The following is a 23,636-nucleotide window of genomic DNA, read 5'->3' on the forward strand; positions in this document are numbered from 1 at the left end:
GAATAAAATCATAATATAATCATTTTATTGTTGGTAGTGAAATCTCTTCTCTAATGTCATTGAATTCTCTTGTCATTTTATAACACCCTTGGCACAGAAAGCTCAACTGAGAGGCTTTGTATGGAGTCGTCATATGCGCTGTTTGTGTATGGTAATTATACCTCCTCTTTAATGTATTTCCTTACGTAAACAAACACAGTCTAGACAGCTAGTCCTCATACATAAATTAACTCTTCCCTCCTTCATTTCTGTTTTTTCTCCCCTACTTGTCCACCAGCACAAGAAGAATTGCATTCAGCACACCATTTCCACAAGTATATCATAAACATTTCAGCTTTTGCCACTGCAGACTGATATTGAGCTTTTTTCTTTTTTAAGTTCGTGGTGCACATTTTTCACATAGAACATACACAATCTGACCTCTCCTTAATGTTATATCTGAATATATATGTGTGTGTCTTGGGAGATTTATTAGGATGAAAGAGAGAATAGAGAGCAGCAGAAGTAATCATAAAAAAATAGAAATGACCCTTCATTCTAATGAAGGCATATTCAGCCAATATGCTTGGCTCTGATGGGATTCGAGCCGGGACCTTTTGGTTCTGGCTGCATGCCTTGACCACTGGGGCAGGTAAGCAGCTAGGAGCCTTGCTCATTACCTATCACCTGGCCTTTAAATTCTTTTCTAGGAACAAAGCAGGATCACGCACACCCAACAGATAACAGCAATATGCCTGGTGCTCACTGGCAGAGGTTCGGCAGCCCCACAACAGAGTACAGCAAAGGAATTCCAACGGCACACAGGACTGTGAGAAATCTTCAAAAATGTATTTCATTGCGGAGTGCGATGCAACGTTTCGGGGAGTAGAACCCCTTTGTCAAGCATCAGCCGAAACGTTGCATCGCACTCCGCAACGAAATAAATTTTTGAAGATTTCTCACAGTCCTGTGTGCCGTTGGAACTCCTTTGCTTTAAATTCAATTGCCAGCCGCAGCATTATTGGTGAGTTGGGGTCAGCCAATCAGGGCTGACCCTGCCTTTTATAAGCCAAGCCCTCATGACTGGCAGCACTTGAGCATTAACTACTGTTGAAGCACTGTGGCATTGCCTTCTCCCACTCCATCCTACTTTAGCCTATCCTTGTGCCTTCTCCCACTCCTTCCCATTTTAGCCTATCCTTGTGCCTTCTCCCACTCTGTCCCACTTTAGCCTGTCCTTGTGCCTTCTCCCACTCCTTGCAATGTGATGTAGCCCGGTCGCACAACCCTGGCCTTCAGCAGTTCAGCTCGTGGTGCACGGTGTTGGAGGGATCGGCACCCTCCTCAGCAGACTAACCAAGAAAACACTGGCACTCAAAGGCAAGTAACAGCAGGGTTATACCCTGTATATTGCTTGACAAAGGGGTCTGACCCCGAAACATTGCACGTTTGCAGAATAAATACGCAAGGGTATAACCCTGCTGTTACTTGCCTTTGAGTGCCAGTGTTTTCTTGGTTATTCTCCCACTCCTTCCCAATTTAGCCTATCCTTGTGCCTTCTCCCACTCCTTCCCACTTTAGCCTATCCTTTAGCCTATCCTTGTGCCTTCTCCCACTCCGTCCCACTTTAGCCTATCCTTGTGCCTTCTCCCACTCCTTCCCACTTTAGTCTATCCTTGTGCCTTCTCCCACCCTGTCCCACTTCAGCCTGTCCTTGTGCCTTCCCCACTCCTTCCCACTTTAGCCTATCCTTGTGCCTTTTCCCACTCCTTCCCACTTTAGCCTATCCTTTGGGCCTTCTCCCACTCTGTCCCACTTTAGCTTGTCTTTGTGCCTTCTCCCACTCCTTCCCACTTTAGCCTATCCTTGTGCCTTCTCCCACTCCGTCCCGCTTTAGCCTATCCTTGTGCCATATCCCACGCTGTCCTTGTGCATTTGCCCGCTTCATCACAATCCTGTTCCTGTTCTTCAGACTTTTACTTCTGAGTTCCTGTGGGTTGTTGACAGCTATTGCCTTAAGGACTCCCTCCTTTTCATAGTAATCCCTGACAACTCCCATACATAGCATGGCTCTAGGGTTTACAGTTTGTTAGAAAGAAATTCTGTTGGGAAAACTATTAGCGATGTCTTTTCCTTGAACATGGAAACCCTAACCTAGGGGGTTTGTCAGTCTCTGCCTTTAGTCAAAGCCATAGAATATAGTCACTCTTCTCTATTACAATCTAACCTCTTCTTGAATGCAATGTTTTGTAACCTCATGAGCTTTTACTGTAAGTTTTCTGAATTCTTTGATAGCTGTGTTCCTGAATATCTAGTGTAACTGGACGGTTGCAAAAATGAGTGTATTTAAGAAATGGCATGCTGAAAATTCTTTTGTGTGACTGTCATGCGAACATGGAGACTTTAGCTTTTTCACTGGCAGGTTTATCTGCATTGAAAAGAAAAATGTGTTAAAATCCTCTGTTACTGAAAAACAATTGTATATTCTCTATGAACATAATAATCAGGCAGTTTGAAAGGGAGAAAGATCAGTAGATAAATCTAACCTGTATACTCATGGTTTTATTGTTTTGCACGACAGTATGGTTCCTCCTCATCAATAGACAAACTACAGCAGTGGTTCCCAAACTGTGGACCCTTAGGGGCATCTGGAGCAAAAGGGGAGATGATATTGAAAATTACTTCATTGGTAAATGACTGATACTATGTTTGCTTGTATCTGTAACCTTATTATTAATTAAGCTGGTCAGATGGTAGCTTGAACAGAAAGAGTTTGGAAACTAAGTTTTGCTGCTTTCAAAGTAAAACTCCCAAACTTGGCTGCCCTTTTATTAGACACCAGTGGGATCACCTGACTATAGCTGGGAAGGGTGGGAGCTACAACATGGAGCTGGTCACTGCTCCTGTATAACTATAACAAACAAGGGAAAGTTGCGCTCACCACTAGCTAGTAAGTTGCAGGTAAAACTTAGTCCCTTTGTAAAATGTATAATGAAGCAATAGAATTCTTAATGAATCAGATAAAATTGAGCGTAGGACTGGCCAGATATGGGATGACTGTGACGTAGTTGTTCAGCTTAAATATATTGCAATATATGGACAAACAATCCCTGTTTTGTTTAAAGGGTAAGGCATTTTTTAGTAGCAAAAACAAACAATCCCTGTTTTGTTTAAAGGGTAAGGCATTTTTTAGTAGCAGTATGCACAAAATGTCTCTGTCTTAAATATATTGATAATGGGTTGAGTGCAGAGGACTCTTGTATTTGACTATATGTATTTTGTGGTCACAGCCTCATTGCACCCCCGCCTAATGGTTTTAAAAATTAGTGGTGAGCGCAACTTTCCCTTGTTATATATATACAGTATATACAAATACACAAGGTCCTCTGCACTCAACCCATTATCAATATATTAAAGACATTGAGACATTTTATGCCTTAAGCTACTAAAAAATGCCTTACCCTTTAAACAAAGCAGGGATTGTTTGTATACATATTTTTCTACTTCTAACTTTTGGCACCCCCAAGTGACTACTTCTAATTACCTGACACCGCGGGCCGATGCTCCTATCAGCAGAAAACTGCACTAGCCCAGGGTTCTACTAGCAAGCACAAGGGACCAATCCTCTTCCTGCTTCTTTGGTTTTTAAATTTCCAAGGGCAGATGCATCTGTAGTAGAAGAAGTAAAGACCCGAAGAAGCAGGAAGAGGATCACCCTGTGGTGTTCACTAGAAGAACCCCAGGCTGGTGCGGTTTTCTTCTGATAGGAGCGTTGGCCTGTGGTGTCAGGTAAGTAAAGGTAGTCACTTGGGGATTCCTTACTTTTGGCACCTCCAAGTAGAAAATGGTATTCCTTCTCCTTTAAACTGACCAACTACGTCATAATCATCCCTGGTCTGGCCAGTCCTACACTCAACTTGCATCTGATTCTTTAGGAATTCTACTGTTTCATTATACATTTTACACAGAAACTAAGGTTGTACCTGCAACTTACTTGCTTTCAAGGTTAAAACTCAGTTGCCCTTTTATTGGCCACCACTGGGATCATATATATTCATCAATTAAATCAGACATAAATTACTTTTGCATTTATTAATACATAGATCCATATCCCAACAAACCATTCATGATATACAAGTCTCTATTAGCAAAATAAGAGGCTGAGAGCAGCGACGACAAGCGGGTGTTTTTTGTCTTGAGTTACAGGAGGCTGATTACACACTACAGACTCATGTTATTATATAATATTATATCAGCAGTTTATTTTTACCTGTCTTGTCTTTGCTCTTCCTATAATGTTTTGTCTGCCAGCTGCACAATGGGACACCACCTATGTCAATGTTCATGGCAACTTATGTTGGCTCAATTTGCTTTAAAATTTGCAAAGATTTTTTAAAGATGCAGCCTGTTCTTAGGGGCAGATTTACCAAAGGGCGAAGTGGCTAACGCTAGCGTCAATTCGCTAGCGTTACCGCCCACAGGAACATCACCAATTTACTAACAGACACAGGCGCCAATTCACTTGGAGAGAGACAGGTGCTAGCGGTGATTCGCACTCTATCGACAGGTGACGAATGGATGTTACTTCGCAAATTCACTAAAGCGCAGATATTACTGAACTTTACCTCTTTCGCCAGCGTTGCCTTCACTAGTTCAGACCCAGCAAAGTGCATTAAAGTAGCTAGATCAATCTTCAATCCTCAATCTTCTGTCATTTACATTATATTCTGTGAGACGAAAATGCATCAAAGTCCAAAAAACGCAGGCGACTTTCCTTTTTTCAACCTAATTGCCTGCAAAAACCTGACTTAAACTTTTTTTCGGTAACCGGTTTTCCCCATACATTTGCCAACATATGGAACATTAATTTTACAGTGGGCTCTGTTGAAGGGCAATATAATAACTCTCTTGTCTTTATTAAAGTTCCCTGGACATGTGTAATTCGTAAGTACATGCATCAACATTTAACATAAAGACGTCCATACAATTTTAAATTTCCCACCCTATGTAAATTGACCTGAGCGCAAAATCCCTAGCGAAGTTTCGATAGGCAGAAATGAACGCTAACCCATCTTTACTATCAAATGCTCGCATTGGCGAAGTAATGCTAGTGAAAAGTTGCCAGCGTTCGGTGCCCACATCGAAACTCCGCATTTTAGTGAATTAGCGTAGTCTGAGCAAAGTGTTACGCTGGGTACGAAGTGGACGCTGGCGAATTTTCACTGATTAGTAAATCTGCCCCTTAGAGATTGACAAGGGTTGCAGGTGCAAGCAAATAGGCTTTTATAGAAACTGCCTGATGGAATCTCAACAGGCTGCTGTGATTGGTTTAAAGATGACATCATATTTAAATGAGCATTTATCTTCCCAGCATTCATGGCTGTTGAGTTTAAGCCCTCTGCTTTCATAGGCATTTGGTTATATGCCAAATTCTGTGACATTATGTCACGCTGACTTTGTCTGTTGATATGGCGGAATCATTCCTGACAATGAAAACATCTAGATCCGTCACTGCAGCCGTCTCCTGTCAATACAGTCCACAGTTTTCCATGAAACAGGTATATAAGTAATCACAGTAATGAGAATATTTGAACATAAGGCATAGACTGCAGCTGTGTGAGCTCGGAGCAGCCAGAGCAATCCCAGTGGGGAAAACAGATGCTTTGTGCCAGTAAATTTCTTATTTACGTGAAAGTACAGGTTTAGCGAGAATGTTAAATAGAAATAGTCCCTGTGCCTTCATGCTTGCTGAATTCAGATTATTTCCATCTAATGTACCCAGACCTGGCACACTCCAGTGATCTCTTTCAGCAGCTGAAAAGTGTTGGGGGGGGGGGCAGAATGTGATGTTTACAAATCAAGTTGTACTTGTTTCATGCAGTCTTATTTGTAAACAAACCAAAAGCAAGAAGTATTCCTGGATAAAGAGATGTATTTGGCCTGGCACTGTGCCATCTACTGCTATTAATGCTTTGTTTTGCACATAAACACAATAGGGTGAATAACCCAATGTACCTTTCAAACTCATGGTTTTTCTGGGGAAGGGGTGTGTGTGCAGCTGTGTGAAGGTGAATGGACAGGGTGCACAGAAGATTTGGAGAACAAGGAGCCTGAGGGAGGCTGGATTCACAAAACAGCATTTCATTGCAAGTAACCTATATCTGTAATTGATTGAACTGTAACCAGATGGACACATTTGCACCGCTGATCATCAATGAATTCTGCTATCACATTGGTGAAATACGATTTATGTACACTTAAAGTATAAAGATATTATAGGCCACCTTTGCATGCACGTGTTCAAGGTCCTTCTAATAAACAAGTTCCAAGTATAACTCAGACAGCCCTTTAGCCTTGCAACTTTATATGGTCGCAGAACCTCTCAGTGACTTCTAATATCCTTATCATTTACAGAAAGGGGTACATTATCCCTTATAACACATGAGTGATACTCAGAGTTCCCTGTATAACTCAACCTGCAGCCTTGTGTCTTTATATGGTCACAGAACCCCTCAGTGACTTCTAATATCCTTATCATTTACAGTAGGGGGTACATTATCCCTTATGATACATGAGTGATACTCAGAGCTCACTGTATAACTCAGCCTGCAGCCTTGTGCCTTTATATGGTCACAGAACAACCCCTCAGTGAATTCTAATATCCTTATCATTTACAGTAGGGGGTACATTATCCCTTATGATACATGAGTGATACTCAGAGTTCCCTGTATAACTCAACCTGCAGCCTTGTGTCTTTATATGGTCACAGAACCCCTCAGTGACTTCTAATATCCTTATCATTTACAGTAGGGGGTACATTATCCCTTATGATACATGAGTGATACTCAGAGTTCCCTGTATAACTCAGCCTGCAGCCTTGTGCCTTTATATGGTCACAGAACCCCTCAGTGACTTCTAATATCCTTATCATTTACAGTAGGGGGTATATTATCCCTTATAATACATGTGTGATACTCAGAGTTCCCTGTATAACTCAGCCTGCAGCCTTGTGCCTTTATATGGTCGCAGAACCTCTTAGTGACTTCTAATATCCTTATCATTTACAGTAGGGGGTACATTATCCCTTACATAAGTGATACTCAGAGTTCCCTGTATAACTCAGCCTGCAGCCTTGTGCCTTTATATGGTCACAAACCCCCTCAGTGACTTCTAATATCCTTATCATTTACAGTAGGGGGTACATTATCCCTTATAATACATGAGTGATACTCAGAGTTCCCTGTATAACTCATCCTGTAGCCTTGTGCCTTTATATGGTCACAGAACAACCCCTCAGTGACTTCTAATATATGGATAATGATTCCCTTTAGTACCTTTTACTAGTACCTTTTACTTGTACCTTGTACTTGATCCGAACCAAGATATAATTAATCCTTATTGGAAGCAAAACCAGCCTATTGGGTTTATTTAATGTTTACATGATTTTCTAGTAAACATAAGATATGAAGATCCAAAATATGGAAAGATCTGAAAAATTCCAGGTCACTGGATAACAGGTCCCATACCTGTATAAGTAATCCAATTGCGGTCAGTGTTTAAGAGACAACTAGGGGGGGGGGCGAGTCATATTTAAGTCATGATTGAGTAGGGCCATTGCTAATGTTAAAGATGTGCAGATCATAGTTGTTTGTTGCTTGGGGGCTACTGTTCCAAAAAGGGGCTAATTATTGGCATCACCATACATGAAATACACCTCTCTCCAGCATATTTAGGGTACATTAGGGTGGATCTTATGGATTATGTTGGGTGTTTTTCTTTCGTTTTCGACACAACCTTTTATTTTATAGCCCTGCAAAGGTCATGCAGTAGCTCTGTTTATACACATATCACATAAGGTTTTCTAAGGTGTTTGTACATGTGCTACCCTGGGTCTCAGTCTCACCCAAACTGAGGTAAAAGAGTGGGAGATGGAAACAGGAGAGTGTCATTTTGTGGTAACACGTCTCTCATTCTGTAAAGGTTACGTGCATGGTTTGGGGGGTTCCTGTCTAGAAGCTTAAACCTCAGAGAACAGAAATACAGAAAACTGTCAAAAGAAAACTAGCAGAAGACACCAGATCTATAAATACTCTAGTCTGTTACAGAAATGTCAAGCATTTACAGAGCGTGGTCTGCGTTATCTAGGAATATAACAGTAATAATAATATTATATGTGCTTAAAAGTATAACTTTATAACTTGAAAGGTAACTTTGTGACCTTAATAGAGAAGTCTAGTTAGTTAGTGTTACAGGCTGATGTATTGACCTGTATGCAGTGCCGTAACAAGAGTGCGCCGGGTCCCCCATCAAAAAAAATCTTCTGATCCCCATTGTCCCACCCACTTCCCAAACGGACTCCGCCCACTCCCTGCCCAGACTCCATACACTCACATGCCCAGACTAAGACCACTATCTTCCTCGTGTCTGCTCTGCTTCTCTGCTGCAGGTAGGAGAGAGGTTTTGGGTAGGCGGTTCTTGTTGGCTATAGAGGAAGCAGACCAGCTTCCTTTATGGTTATGCCACTGCCTGTATGGAAGTACAGTATGTATGTGTATTTTAATTTACACATTGCTCTACCTGTGTATAAGATTGATAAGCCCTGCAACATTAATATATTATACAAGGGGCAAATTCGCCAGCAATGGCTTCACTCACATCGCCACACTTCACCAGGCTAAAATTCACCAGGACAACGCTAATTCACTAAAATGCGAATTTGCGTCCAGGGCGCCGAATGATGGCGAAGTTTCACTGCGTTAATTCGGCAAGCAAAGCGAAGTTGCACTAGGGTTGGCTAATTTGCATACAGCGGGAAGTTAAATTTCAATGGAAGTATATGTTGCAGCAAATACATTACATTACACAAGCCCGGGGAACCTTAATAAAATAAAATAAAGTTGTTATATTGCCCTACACATGAGCCCAGTGTTTAGTTTATGTGCCATATGTTAGGAAATGTAGGAGGGAAGTCGGGTACCCTAAAATAAATTTACGATCTTTTGCAGCCTATCACCCTGAAAAATGAAAAATTGTCAGCGTTTTTTGGGACTTCGAAAAATTTTCCAATTTTTTTGAGGAACTCCTATCTACTCGATTGCATTTCGCTTGGTCTGAGGTGGCGAAGGCAAGTCTGCCGCAAGAGGTAACGTTCATTAAAATCCGAATCTTAGTGAATCAGCCTAGTTATCTCCATTCGCCAGAGTGAAAATTCGCCTGGCGTTAGAGTGCGAAGTAGCACTACAGTCTATCCCCTTCGCTAGAGAATTTACGCCTGCGCCCTTTAGTAAATCAGCGAAGTCCCGAAATGACGTCACGCTGGTGATTTTTCGCTCATGTTAGCCACTTCGCCTTTAAGTGAATTTTCCTCCTCAGAAGTTTGCCTTACCTTCAAATAGTCCATTTGGTATGTCTACCAAAACTATGATGTGCATAAATGCAAAGCATAGGTGCATCTCCCCAGTAACTGCTTTCCTTGAAAATAACTATTATAATAAGCAAAGGCCATGGTGAAGATTCACTAATGGGCGAATTTTCGCCAGCGTCAGCTTCGCAGCCCATCGCACAGGTGCGATTTCGCCAGGTGCAAATGCGCTACAAATACGGTAATTCACTAACATGCGAAGTTTCGTTCCGGCCTTGGGCTAATATAAAAACCAAAAACATGGAGTAGCCTAGTTCTCTGTTTAGATTTTGTTCTCCTTTAAGGCTCGTGGCACATTTTGTCCACTGACAACACAGAGGCAGAAAAAACATCTCTGTCAGTCTGTCAACCCTCATTATTTGATGGAAAGCTCACAATTTATACGATTATGAACAGCGACAGGCTGCTAGGGGCATTTTAACAACTGATGTTTTGCACCGGACAGCAGCCCCGTGTGCCATAGGCTTTAAGCAAAGGCCTAGGAGAACTTGAAATTGTTTATCAAATCCAAAATGAATATTTTGCGTTTATGTCGGCAGCAAGCACTATAGAAATTTCAGTTTTTATGTCCTTACCCCAACCTGGGATGGTTGGGTTGGTACAGACAGGGCAACTACTGAAGAACATAGTTTATACATTCTATGCAAAAAGATCTGTACCCTATTTGTATGCAAACATTTTGGGATCGTCAGCGAAAGATTCATAAGCATCTGAACCCTGATTTGCATATTCAAATCAGAGCAAAATGTCAAAAAATTATCACCTTTAGTTATCTAGCGCACAACAGCAAGGGGCAAATTGTATTACCTGGTGAGCCTCAAATTTGATATAACAGATGGAGAAAATGTGAGTGACTTCCTATTAATACTTTTTTATTGGTTTTCTAAAAAAAAACGCCTAAAATTTGTCAAGTTATTTATTATTTGCCAAAGAAATCCACAAAAAATAGGAATTGACTGCAGAAACCAAAAGTGAGTTTAGATTACTTGTACTTGTAGAGTTCGGATTTTTTTTTGCTGGGTACTAACAGTTTGATTTAATATGTGCTGGTAATTCTTTGAAATTGGACCTGAATGTATCTCTACAGTCAAGTGATTGATCAAAGTTTTGTTTGAAAAGCATGTTTACAGACAATGTGCTCCTCCATCAAAGGGATTTGCCTCATTGTTGGAGGAATTGTGAATCTTGGTCCAATTTGTGTCTGTGCCCTTATCAGTGTAAGACCAGAGCAACGTCAAACTGGGAAAAAACCTGGTGGGCACCACCGACCCAGACCCGCTCCACAGAGCCGGCGCCCATGACCTCAACCCGCATAAAAATGAAGCAGGTTCGCTCCATAGGGTTGGGAGAAGGGACAGAGGGAACACGGAGACTGGGAAGGGGGCCCTTGGGGGTGGGGGCCCCTTCCGCCACAGGGTCTCCCATCCCCCCTCCGGGCACCTGCCTCTGTCGCATCCCCCCATGACCCCCCACCCAGATGCGATCAGGGGGCAGCACAGGCCGCAGGTGGGTGCAGGTCTGTTTTGGGACAACGTCAAGTGGATCAAGCTACACTCTACTATTAATTAATTTACAACTGACTCTATTAAATGTATTGGATTTGTTATCTGAAACCCATTATCCAGAAAGCTCAGAATTACGGAAAGCCCATCTCCCATAGACTCCATTATAGTCAAATAATCCAAAATGATAATGTAATAATAAAACTGTACCTTGTACTTGATCCCAACTAAGATATAATTAATACTTATTGGCAAAACCAGCCTGTTGGGTTTATTTTATGTTTACATGTTTCAGTAGATTTAAGGTATGAAGCTCCAAATGACAGAATGATCCATTATCCAGGAAACCCCAGGTCCCGAGCATTCTGGATAACAGGTCCCATACCTATACAGTAATGCTGCATTTTTATTTTTGGGGAAATACAGTCAGAGACAGAGATGGTATTGATGCCCCATGACTGATAATGGTACCACAAGAGAGGATAAAGCATTTGATGATGGATTTGACTGGAAAAGGTTGAATGAAATATATACCTTAGAATATAAGCAAAAAGTCCTCATCATGAGATGCAGAGTCGCTGCATTTTCATTTGATTAACCACATTAATGGGGACCATGTTTCTCGTGGTAATTTGTATGCAGGGCGATCCTTTTCGATTGCTGGAAGATTCCCTGCCCTATTTGTTTTGGGTCTCGCTGAGAGAAAGTTGCTGCTTACCCTGATGGCTGGTTTTTCAACAATACCAGTAAATCTTGGTTGTGACATCCTCACTCCTAATTCTCCTGACAAGGACAGGAGGACCAGAGTACGGCACATTATTTTGATTTATAATAAAGAAGTCGCAACCTTGGAGGGAAATGTACCGTATTTGGTAATAGATAAAAATGAAAGTTTTCCTCTTTTGTGTTTTAAATTCCGAACACAGAGAAAACAGCAGAAGATTCAAAATAATATATTGTTTATCATACAAATAAGAGACAACTACATTATGTATTTTTTTTAACAATGTAACAATGATTAACAATTTGCAAACAATAATACTGTTGGATATATCTGTGCAATATAAATTTGCAAAACTGGTCTCTCTATCACCTTGGGTTGTGGGGGGAATCATGAACAGGATTGGTGAGAACCTAGGCATTAATATTAATGCACCGTTTAAGCTAAGTAGGCTCTCACCAATCCTGTTCATGATTCCCCCCACAACCCAAATGAGGCCCTTTCAACCTTGAAAAAGGGCCAAATGAGGCCTGAAACGTTGCGGTAATGCCCTATAAGTGTGCAATAAAGGCATTTTAAATTACAACAAGATATTGTGGTGCTGTTCACATCGAATCTTTGCGTGGCCATTATAAAGAGGCCCTATGATATAAGGGTTGACGATGCACAGGACAAACCCTATATTTATAGTAAATATAAGTTGGACAAAAAAAAGACAGTAATAACCTTTTCTTACAACAAAGGCAGCCTATAGTGGTATTTTGTGTATTTTATACAACACCCATATATTATATATATTATATTCTCTCCCTGAATCAGATAGAATTAGATAGCTATAAGAAGGGGTTGGATGGTGTTTAGCAAGTGAGGGAATACAGGGATATGGGAGATAGCTCATAGTACAAGTTGATCCAGGGACTAGTCCAATTGCCATTTTGGAATCAGGAAGGAATTTTTTCCCCTCTGAGGCAAATTTGAGAGGCCTCAGATGGGGTTTTTGCCTTCGTCTGAATCAATTAGCAGTTAGGCAGGTTATATATAGAGTTAAAAGGTTGAACTTGATGGATGTTTTTTCAACCTAACTTACTATGTTACTATGCTTTCTACAACTTCAGTTTCTATCCAGAAACCCCATGTGGCATTGCCATGGTCTGAGGGTTAACTAAGGAAGGTGTTTAAAATAAATGTGTTAAGCTGGTGGAAGATAACAAATACAAAAAAATATATCCAGACATAAACAGAACAATATAGAATAAATTACAGGAAAACAAAAAGGGAACATGATTATAAATTTCTCTAATGTCTGTATGATAAAATTCTTGTGTCCTCCACAAGTGTCAGGGTTGTCTGAGAATGTGAAAGGATACTGTCTTTGCATTTTAATCATGGTCATTAGCAGCCTGCTTAATCACCGATACGCTCATACATGGCAGGTAGAAGAGGATGAGAATATGCAATTAAGGACAGGAAACCGTAAATTGGAATAATTCAGTACAATGAAAGGACTAACCCATATCTGGGATAAAGTAGTATAGTTAGTAAACATTGCAGTAAGTAATGGTATTGTTAGTCCCTTAACCAGCCCCCTCTATCAACCCAATAACATGTTTAATATATGACTTTAATGAAAATATGTTATAAACAGCTGGTTACTATAATTGAGTAAAGATTAAGAGAAAAAATATTGATAATCATATTTCACATCTGGGCCTCAAAAATTTAAATACTCACTCAGAGGAGTAAGGGATTAAAATTGCCTTTCCAGGCAAAACAGCAAAAAAATATTCAAGAAAACTCCAGAAAACCAAACACTCCACAAACCAACTGTACATGTACATCTGTCAATTCTGGTCAGGTTAAGGTGGGTTCTTATCAGATGCCTGGGTTTGGCACAAACCTATTAACAGTTATACAGAAGAACGCATGTTATTACTGCCCAATCTAAAGATACATCAATGTACTGGCATTTGGATTTTTTTTGGTTCAAGTGCCCCTTGAAGGGCCGATATTTGCTCAACCCCAATCCCCATTAGCTCAAACTAAAGGGAGCATCAGTCACCCATAGTTCAAATAATATTTATGGGTGCAAAAAAACCATCTCCCAAATCTCATACTAACTGACCTTATAGCTGTGGCATAAAGAGTGTGTTGGGTGATTTAAGGAACAAAAATATTAGAGGGTCCCTCTATAATATTAGTGTAAAAGGAGCCTCCCAGGCAGATTGAGAAAAATTAATCTTTAATAAAAATGTCAATTCAAAGGTCCATCATGAAAATCTAATTGTTTGTTGCTGGTCCTTTGCATATCTGGACTACACTATACCCTAGGTACCAAAACAATGGGAGGAGCATCCTGGAGGAGACTTAAAGTGAAATTTGAAGGGGAATGCTCTTTGCATTATTAGATATTGTGCCAGATTCGATTCAGTAAGAAAAAGTTATATCATGGTTTATGAAAACGCATGGATGAGATTCAATTTGAGTAGAAAATTGCTGGCCCCTTGCATATCTGGACTACTCTATACCATAGCTACCAAAACTGTATGGAACCACAAAACAATGGGAGGGGCATCCTGGAGGAGAGTTAAGCTGGCCATAGACGCAAAAATCTGATTATATGAATCGAGGATTCATACGATTTTCGGACCGTGTGTGGAGAGTCCCAACATTTTTCATCTGGCGGAGATCAATCATTTGGTCGGTCGGACAGGTTAAAAGATTTCTGTCGGCTGCTGATAATATCTCTGCATGTATTACCGATCATACGATTTTCAGTGGGAGACTGTCACTAGCTTTTGTCGGACATAACTTTTGTACAATTGCTGTCAAGGGCAGAACATCAGCTGATCTGTTTTTTCTATTTTATTTGATTTGAATGGTTAGTGGCAGGTTGGGAGATGGGGAAGTCCGATCGGATCTTTGCATCTATGGCCAGCTTTATAGTGAAATTTGGACGGAAATGCTTTTTATATTATTAGATATTGAGCAAGATCCAATTCAGTGAGAGAAAGTTACTATATCGTCTACCAAATGAAAACTCATGGATGAGATTTAATTGGAGGAGATTCAGTGTGCAAAGTACAAAAAAGTCATAATTGGCCCTGGGATAGAAAGACCAATGGTAGGTCAATGAATAAAATAAACAACACACTGGCCTACCTGAGATTACTGAAGTTAAAGCCCTTCATTTTATAAAGAGTTGGGTCCTGGTATCCATACAGGGTAATAAAATTTAATTTGGCACCATGTCTAGTAACCTATAGCAACCAAGCAATGGGTATAACTTCTTGGTCTCCTGCTTGAAAAAAGCAATCATCATATTTATCCTTATATGTTACTAGACCTTGTACAGATACATTGGGGATTAATTAACTGTGCTGTAATTCCTCTCTCATGGGTTTTGTTTCTAGCCAAAAATAAGCATAACTGGCATAATATTATATAACTGCACCTCTGGGTCATTGGAACATTCATCTGGTCTCAAACTTTAAAATGTAATATCACCAGCATGATTTTTAATTACATTTGTTAAACTTACCCAAAGTTAGTTTCAAATACAATGTTAATTTCCCCTAAGAGTTGGCTCTTTGCGAAAAAATAGGGCAAACTACTGTGAAACAGTAACAAGTTACAGAGTGAGATTGAGTCTTCATGTATATGGTTTGTGCGGCTATAATCCTTATTTGTTCATTTTTTTAGTTCTAATATTGGTGTGTAGACGCCATCTCAGGTCATTTTGTCTGGTCATGTGCTTTCAGAAAGAGCCAGAACTTTAGGATGGAACTGCTTTCTGGCAGGCTGCTGTTTTTCTACTCAATGTAACTGAATGTGACGCAGTGGGACCTGGATTTTACTATTGAGTGCTGTTCTTAGATCTACCAGGCAGTTGTTACTGTATCTCGTTACCTTCCCACTGTTCTGCTGATGGGCTGATGGGGGGGGGGGGTGATATCACTCCAACTTGCAGTACAGCAGTAAAGAGTGATTGAAGTTTATCAGAGCACAAGTCACATGACTTGAGGCAGCTGGGAAACTGACAATATGTCTAGCCCCATGTCAGATTTTAAAATTAAATATAAAAAAATCTGTTTGCTCTTTTGAGAGCAAGAGAAACTGATGCATTTTGAAAACATTTTTTTCCCATGACAGTATCCCTTTCAATATAATAAGGCTGTCATTCATTTGGCCTTGCTCTTGTTCCTATGACATACACTCAACAGGTGTAATAACCAGTAATGGAACTACGAGGAGCAGGGCCCAGGTGCAGGCTATGCCGGCCCCTCACCTACCTCCAGAATCGGAGATTGCAGCGCATTCGCAAATGTGTGAACCACTGGTGGGCCCCAAGGGGGTGTTGGCCCTGGTGCACTCGCACCCTGTAAACCCCCAGTAGTTCCACCACTTGTAATAACTTCATAACAGCAGGTATTAGTGTTCTAATATGACAAGTAAAAGCTAAGGTTCAGGGGTGTTCATTGGGTACCAAAATGAATGCAGCCCGCCAAGTCCACTCTAACTTGTACTGCCCAATGTTGGCACCAATTTATGTTGCTCACTAGCAATTCAGTCTATGCTCATGAATCCAGTACCGTTATCTTTTTAGATTTCAAGTTAAACGTGTCCTTGGGATGCAGATAATATGCGTGAGATCTTTGCAACGATCTCTGGACTGCATAACCCTGGAACACCCTTGAGAGGACTAAATCAGCTGCATCAAATATAAATGGAGTCATGAGTTCTTTCTAAGAAAAAAATTAATTGTACAGAAAATGTTTCCCTATCGGTAAATATATATATATATATATATATATATATATATATATATATATATATATATATATATATATATATATATATATATATATATATATATATATATGGATTAACCTTGTCTTGTGCCATGGAACAGTTTCTTATAATATCCTTATAATGTAGGGCCATACATTGTCCATACATTATCCTTTATAGAAACTGAAAGATACTCAGCATCGATCCTGTATAACTCAGCCTGCAGCCTTGTGCCTTTATATGGTCACAGAACAACCCCTCAGTGACTTCTAATATCCTTATCATTTACAGTAGGGGGTACATTATCCCTTATAATACATGAGTGATAATTAGAGTTCCCTGTATAACTCAGCCTGCAGCCTTGTGCCTTTATATGGTCACAGAACCCCTCAGTGACTTCTAATATCCTTATCATTTACAGTAGGGGGTACATTATCCCTTATAATACATGAGTGATACTCAGAGTTCCCTGTATAACTCAGCCTGCAGCCTTGTGCCTTTATATGGTCACAGAACAACCCCTCAGTGACTTCTAATATCCTTATCATTTACAGTAGGGGGTACATTATCCCTTATAATACATGAGTGATACTTAGAGTTCCCTGTATAACTCAGCCTGCAGCCTTGTGCCTTTATATGGTCACAGAACCCCTCAGTGACTTCTAATATCCTTATCATTTACAGTAGGGGGTACATTATCCCTTATAATACATGAGTGATAGTCAGAGTTCCCTGTATAACTCAGCCTGCAGCCTTGTGCCTTTTTATGGTCACAGAACCCCTCAGTGACTTCTAATATCCTTATCATTTACAGTAGGGGGTACATTATCCCTTATAATACATGAGTGATACTCAGAGTTCCCTGTATAACTCAGCCTGCATTATTGTGTCTTTATATGTTCAAATAACGCCTCAGTGACTTCTAATATCCTTATCATTTACAGTAGGGGGTACATTATGCCATATACTACATGAGTGATACTCAGAGTTCCCTGTATAACTCAGCCTGCAGCCTTGTGCCTTTATATGGTCACAGAACCCCTCAGTGACTTCTAATATCCTTATCATTTACAGTAGGGGGTACATTATCCCTTACAATACATGAGCGATACTCAGAGTTCACTGTATAACTCAGCCTGCAGCCTTTTGCCTTTATATGGTCACATAAATCCCTAATCCTTATAATTTAACACTAGGGATAAATTAGCTCTTACATTAGAAAGAAAGTAAATTCCCATAACTAAAAACAAAAAAATAACTGACTTCCTTAACAGACTCAGTACTACAGCATTAAACCTTTAGCCATATTCAGTATGTAGAATTCTGGGTGCGATAAGCCAACATCCATTTAGCTGCAGGACTGTCAGAAAAATAAAAAAAAACAAAAGAAAGTCCGACATTATTTTGAAGCAACTTCAAGGGAGATTTTAGATGAACAGGGCACACATTTTATTGTGACTGCTCATGTCGGAATCAGTGTAGCAGTAAGAGCAATACAACCCTATGCAATAAAGAAAGCATCTGTGGGAATTAATTATTTATTGTGACTGTGCCGTCTTCTCTATTATAAGATGCAGCACATGAGAGCTGAGTTGTTTAACCAATGTAGAATGTTTGCTCATGCTGCTTACAAATTCAATTCCATTTTAAAATATTTGAAAGTTTATACTATTACATTCAACTTGAAATGTGCTACTATAAGGAAGTAATGATTAGTGATGGGCGAATTTGTCGGGCGAAAAATTTGCAAAACACGAATTTTGACGCCGGTGTCAATTCGAGGGTGTCAAAATCTATGCCGGCATCGATTTCGGCGCTGGAGACATTTGACGCAAACTAAAGTCATTGGGCCTCCGTTAATTGACTGTCGTCGGTTTCGAAATTGTCGCCGGCGTGAAAAAAAAATACTTTGATGCGCAGAATTTTTGGGGCAAATTTATTCGCCGGCAGCAAAATGCGCAAATTCACCACGAATTTCCGCCTGGTGAATAAATTCGCCCATCTCTAGTAATGAATCTATGAATGAACATATTCTGTGCTGTCAGCAGTTCGGGGCTAATCTGGGTGACAGCCTCAGGGGTCCACAACCACCCCCTAGTCTACCTACCTCATTCACAACCCCCTGCGCATATTGCACCTTATTTTCTCGTCTCAATCTGGTTGGGGGGAGGTCAGGGTGCAGCACCCAGGGTTTCAGGTGGGGTGCAGGGCCCATGAGGTCCTGTGCCCACCGTATTAATTCCTGGTGTCCCACCAGACCAGTCTGACCTTGGCTGTCAGTATCACAGACCATTCAATGTGATTTTATACATTCAGGGGCAGATTTATCAGGGGTCGGATAGTAAATTTGAATTCGAATTTTTGAGTGTCAAAATTCACACATTCAAATTTTAATTATCCTATTCGAATGTAAATTCGAATGTGAGATATATCACTCCTCGACCATGGAAACAGTCCTAATTCGAATATTTGCCACCAAAAACCTGCCAAGTTCATTTTCAAGTCAATGGCAGAGGTCCATTGAGCCATTCGGGGGCCTTCCTGACATTCTAGTTTTTTTTCAGTAGAAAAACTCAATTCATACGAATCGAATACGTATCGAATACGAATTGAATATAATTTAAATTTTCGGGTTGGAACCATTCAATCGAACAGTAGACATAAAAAAAAATTCTTTCATAACCTCCCAGTCGATTTGTGAGTATATTCGAATTAAAAAAAAAGAAGAAATGGACCTTCCCGTGACAACTCCCCACTGGTAGGAAGAGCAATCTAAATCCTTTGCATAATTGGAAACAAATGTGCAAGTACAACTTTAAATAAAGTTAGTGTTTTACAGGTGGAAGTATTCCTAGAAGCATTTCACACGATTGACAAAACGCCTACATGTTTTTACTCTTGAACCAAATGATATAAAAGGCTAATTTGCTAAATTATTTATTTTTGTGATATTGTTGACTGAATTCGAATGATCTAAAATCTACTGAACAAATTTATTTTATGAAAACCCATTCAACCTTTGAAAACTGGAAGCAATAACTGGTTTACTGTGCATGTAGCTTTAGGCAGACAAAAAACACACCACTCTTTTCAGTCTTAGTCAATGGCTCCACTGCATTGTTGCTTGTGTATTTTGTTGGCTTAACCTCAAAGCAAAGTATTCCTTTAAGAATGAACAAGCTCTTGCTTTATGCAATGTATGCAAAATAAGGTGTTACTTTTTTGGAGTGTGAAATATAAAAACATTGAGTAATTTCAGTCTGACATTTAATTCCTACAATGTTTTTCATAAGAAGAAGTAAATCTGCAAAAAACATCCAAAAACTATACTGCACTTACAATATGCATCACTCTTTTTGTAATCCCATTAAATCCAAAGCAGATACTTCACATCCTCGGCACGATGACTGAATGCTCGGAGCCTCTGTCGGAAGCGTGGAAAATGAATGTAAGCAGTGATAACCAGAAGTGCTTTTTTGGAAGCCACAGTGATGTAATGAATGAAATAAAAATATGTCCATTTGCAAGAGAAATTAAGAACTTGGCTCTAGCCAGGGTGGCCACATGCTGTGCCTCAGTATCACTAAGCATACAAAGACTAAAGGGCACCTAAATCTAAACATGTCTGATGTGCTATTTTTACATTGCAGTGTGTTCAATTCACCCAGAATATCAACTATAGACCTTAGGGACCCAAATAAATCAGCATATCGACTAACTACCTACAGTACAGCCCTTCATCAGCTTTTATTTTGAAAGCTCAAGGGTAAGGCCACACTGGGAGATGAGGGGAGAATTAGTTGCCAGACGACTAATCCTGGAGATTAGTAACCCCAAAGAAGAGGCGATTAGTCGCCGGGCGACTAAATCTCCCCGAATCCCCCAGTGTGACCTTACCCTAAAGCAGAAGAGTTGAGCAGCCAGCAAGACTGGAGCTTGACTGGGGACAAATAATCATTCATATTGCTACATATTGTTATCTAATTCATTAGGTCGGAATCCACAACCCTTGCAGCTTCTCTCTCAGATATATACAATCATAGTTAGGATCATTTTTCAACTGGATGAAGGCAGAAGATGGACCTCATAATCCAGGTTCTACAGACCCAAGAGACCAACTCCAATGTAAAGCTCAAGCTAATTCACTCCACTCCGTGATGAGTAACATGTAACTATTGGACTTTTTCTCTCATCCAAAAGTCTACATATACGAAGGATCTAGATTTCAGTAGTTTCAATAAGTCCCCCAACCACACTGGTTTTTACAGGTATGAGACCTGCTATCCAGAATGCTAGGGACCAGGGGTTTTCTGGATAAGAGGTCTTAGAACGCTATACCTAAAGTCTGCTAAAAAATAAACAATAATTAAACCCAGTAGGATTGTTTTTCCTCTAGTAAAGATTAATAATATCTCAGTTGGGGATCAAGTACAAGGTACTGTTTTATTATTACAGATAAAATGGAAATCATTTAAATAAAAATATGAATTATCTGGTTAAAATAGAAAATATGGGAGATGGCCTTCCTGTAATTCAGAGGTTTCCAGATAACAGATTTCTGGATAATGGCTCCCATACCTGTTTTATTTAAGGACTGATAACTGGACAACAGATTATCTGGATTCACAGTCAGGAATATATTACACAACACACAAAGGACTCATAGGGGCAAATTCACTAACCGGTGAAAATTCGCCAGTGACGGCTTTGCAGCGACCGTAACACTTCACCAGGCATGAAATTCGCTATGACAACGCTAATTCATTAAAATGCAAAGTTGCGTCCAGGGCGTCGAACGCTGGTGAATTTTCGGGTTAAAAGCTAAGGTGCGCTAGCGTTGCCTAATTTGCATATATATGTTGCAGCAAATACATTACAGTACATTACACAAGTACATTACACAAGTTGTTATAATGCCCTACACATGAGCCCACTGTATAGTTTATGTTCCATATGTTAGGAAATTTATGGGGGAACCCTGTTACTCAAAAAAAAATTTACGGACTTTTGCAGGTTATCACTCTGAAAAAAGGAAAAGACGTTTTTTGGGACTAAAAATTAAGGAAGTCCTATGCACTCCATTGCACTTCGCCTGATCTGAGCTGGTAAATCTGGTGAAAGAGGTAACGTTCAGTAAAATCCACATCTTATTAAATTTGCGGTGTTATGTCCATTTGCCAGAGCAAAAATTCGACATGGCCATAGAGTGCGTTTGATCAATAGTATCTGTCTCTTTCGCTAGTGAAGTTACGTCTGCGCCCATTAGTAAATCGGCAAAGTGCCTGAATGACGTCACACTGGTGAATTTTCGCCAGGGTTGGTCACTTCACCCTTTAGCAAATCTGCCCCTGAAGGATAGAGGGCTGTCAGGTTCAACGTATGCAAGATGGTTGCTGTGGGGTATAGTAAAGGTGGCCATACACGGGCAGATAAAGCTGCCGATATCGGTCGTTTGGACCAATTTGACAGCTTATCTGCCCGTGTGTGGGGGCTTCCGACGGGTCTTCCCGATTGATATCTGGCCACGATATCGATCGGGAAGGTTTGATTTTTTACCGACCGACCCGTCAGAGCCCCTTGGCGTATTGTAATTCAATCATTCGCCTGTATGGCCGAACGTTCGAATTACCCCCGATATAGCCATGCCGTTAGCGGCATATCGGGGAAAGATCCGCTTGTTCGCCAAACGAGCGGATCTTTCTATGGCCAGCTTAGCTTCTAAACAGATGTATGTAGACCCCCCCCCCCTGTAGCAAGAGTATGGAATTATCATGGAGCTACATATATATTTCTATCAGATGCAGTCAATGAGTGGGCAGTGGTACAGCATGGTCTAACTTTGTGTTAGTTCAAGTCCTTATCATGCCTTCACTTACAGACTAAAAAACAGGAGGACATACACAAAGCGCAGCCTATGCTGTTCCTCCACCTCCACTTGCCCAATTAGAGTAGTCTGTGTGACAGCTGCAGTCTCTGTCCCTGATCAGCAGTTATTTGGGGCACTTGACAATACAGCATTTATTCTCATGACACAACACTTTCTATCTATATATCTATATAGATATATAGATATATATATATATATATATATATATATATATATATATATATATATATATATATATATATATATATATATATATATATAGGTATGGGATCTGTTCTCCGGAAACCCTTTATCCAGAAAGCTCCAAATTAAGGAAAGGCCGTCTCCCATAGACTTGATTTTATCCAAATAATCCAAATTTCCTTTTTCTGATTTCCTTTTACTCTGTAGTAATAAATCAGCAGCTTCAATTTGATCCAAACTTAATATATAATTAATCTTTATTGGAAGCAAAACCAGCCTATTGGGTTTATTTAATGTTTACATGATTTCCTAGTAGACTTATGGTAGGAAGATCCAAATTACGGAAAGATCCCTTTTCCAGAAAACCCCAGGTCCCGAGCATTCTGGATAACAGGTTCCACATCTGTATATGAATGTTAGGAATTGCATTAACTTTTTTTATCATATGTGCCAGACTGGTTAAAGGAAAACTATACCCCCAAAATGAATACTTAAGCAACAGATAGATTATATCAAATTGAATGACATATTAAAGAATCTTACCAAACTGGAATATATATTTACATAAATATTGCCCTTTTACATCTCTTACCTTGAACCACCATTTCGTGACTCTATCTGTGCTGCCTCAGAGATCACCTGACCAGAAATACTACAACACTAACTGTAACAGGAAGAAGTGAGGAAGCAAAAGGCAGAACTCTGTCTGTTAATTGGCTCATGTGACCTTACATGTGGTTTGTATGTGAGTACAGTGAATCTTACGATCTCAGGGGGCGGCCCTTATTTTTTAAAATGGCAATTTTCTATTTATGATTACCCAATGGCACATACTACTAGAAAAGTATATTATTATGATAATGGTTCATTTACATGAAGCAGGGTTTTACACATGAGCTGTTTTACTCAGTTTCTTTTAATAGAGACCTACATTGTTTGGGGGGTATAGTTTTCCTTTAAGGGCTTTTCTAGATTCTAAGTAAACACCTGTGGTTCAAGAAAATGGTGGCAAAGAAAGCATTATGATTTTCCCTTCAAAATGTTGCAGTGATAAAATGAGATCTTTAAAAATTAAAAATCGACATTTTACCTACCACAACTTGTTGAGAGGTAGACCGGTGAAAGGCAAAGCTGTAAATGGTTACCTACACCCTA

At 40.0% G+C, this 23,636-nt stretch overlaps 1 long non-coding RNA gene across 1 annotated transcript in view; it reads right to left on the bottom strand.

The window, feature by feature from the left end:
• Window positions 1-1,421: 1,421 nt before the first annotated feature.
• Window positions 1,422-23,636, bottom strand: part of LOC121394157 — a 44,368-nt gene continuing 22,153 nt past the window's right edge. Inside the window, exons 2-3 of the long non-coding RNA XR_005961521.1 lie at window positions 2,526-2,627; window positions 1,422-2,407 (exon numbers count right to left, since the gene is read on the bottom strand). This is a non-coding gene — a long non-coding RNA (uncharacterized LOC121394157). The remainder of the gene's footprint in view (window positions 2,408-2,525; window positions 2,628-23,636) is intronic.

Source organism: Xenopus laevis, chromosome 5S (genome assembly GCF_017654675.1).
Source record: "Xenopus laevis strain J_2021 chromosome 5S, Xenopus_laevis_v10.1, whole genome shotgun sequence".
Classification (NCBI taxonomy): Eukaryota; Metazoa; Chordata; class Amphibia; order Anura; family Pipidae; genus Xenopus; species Xenopus laevis.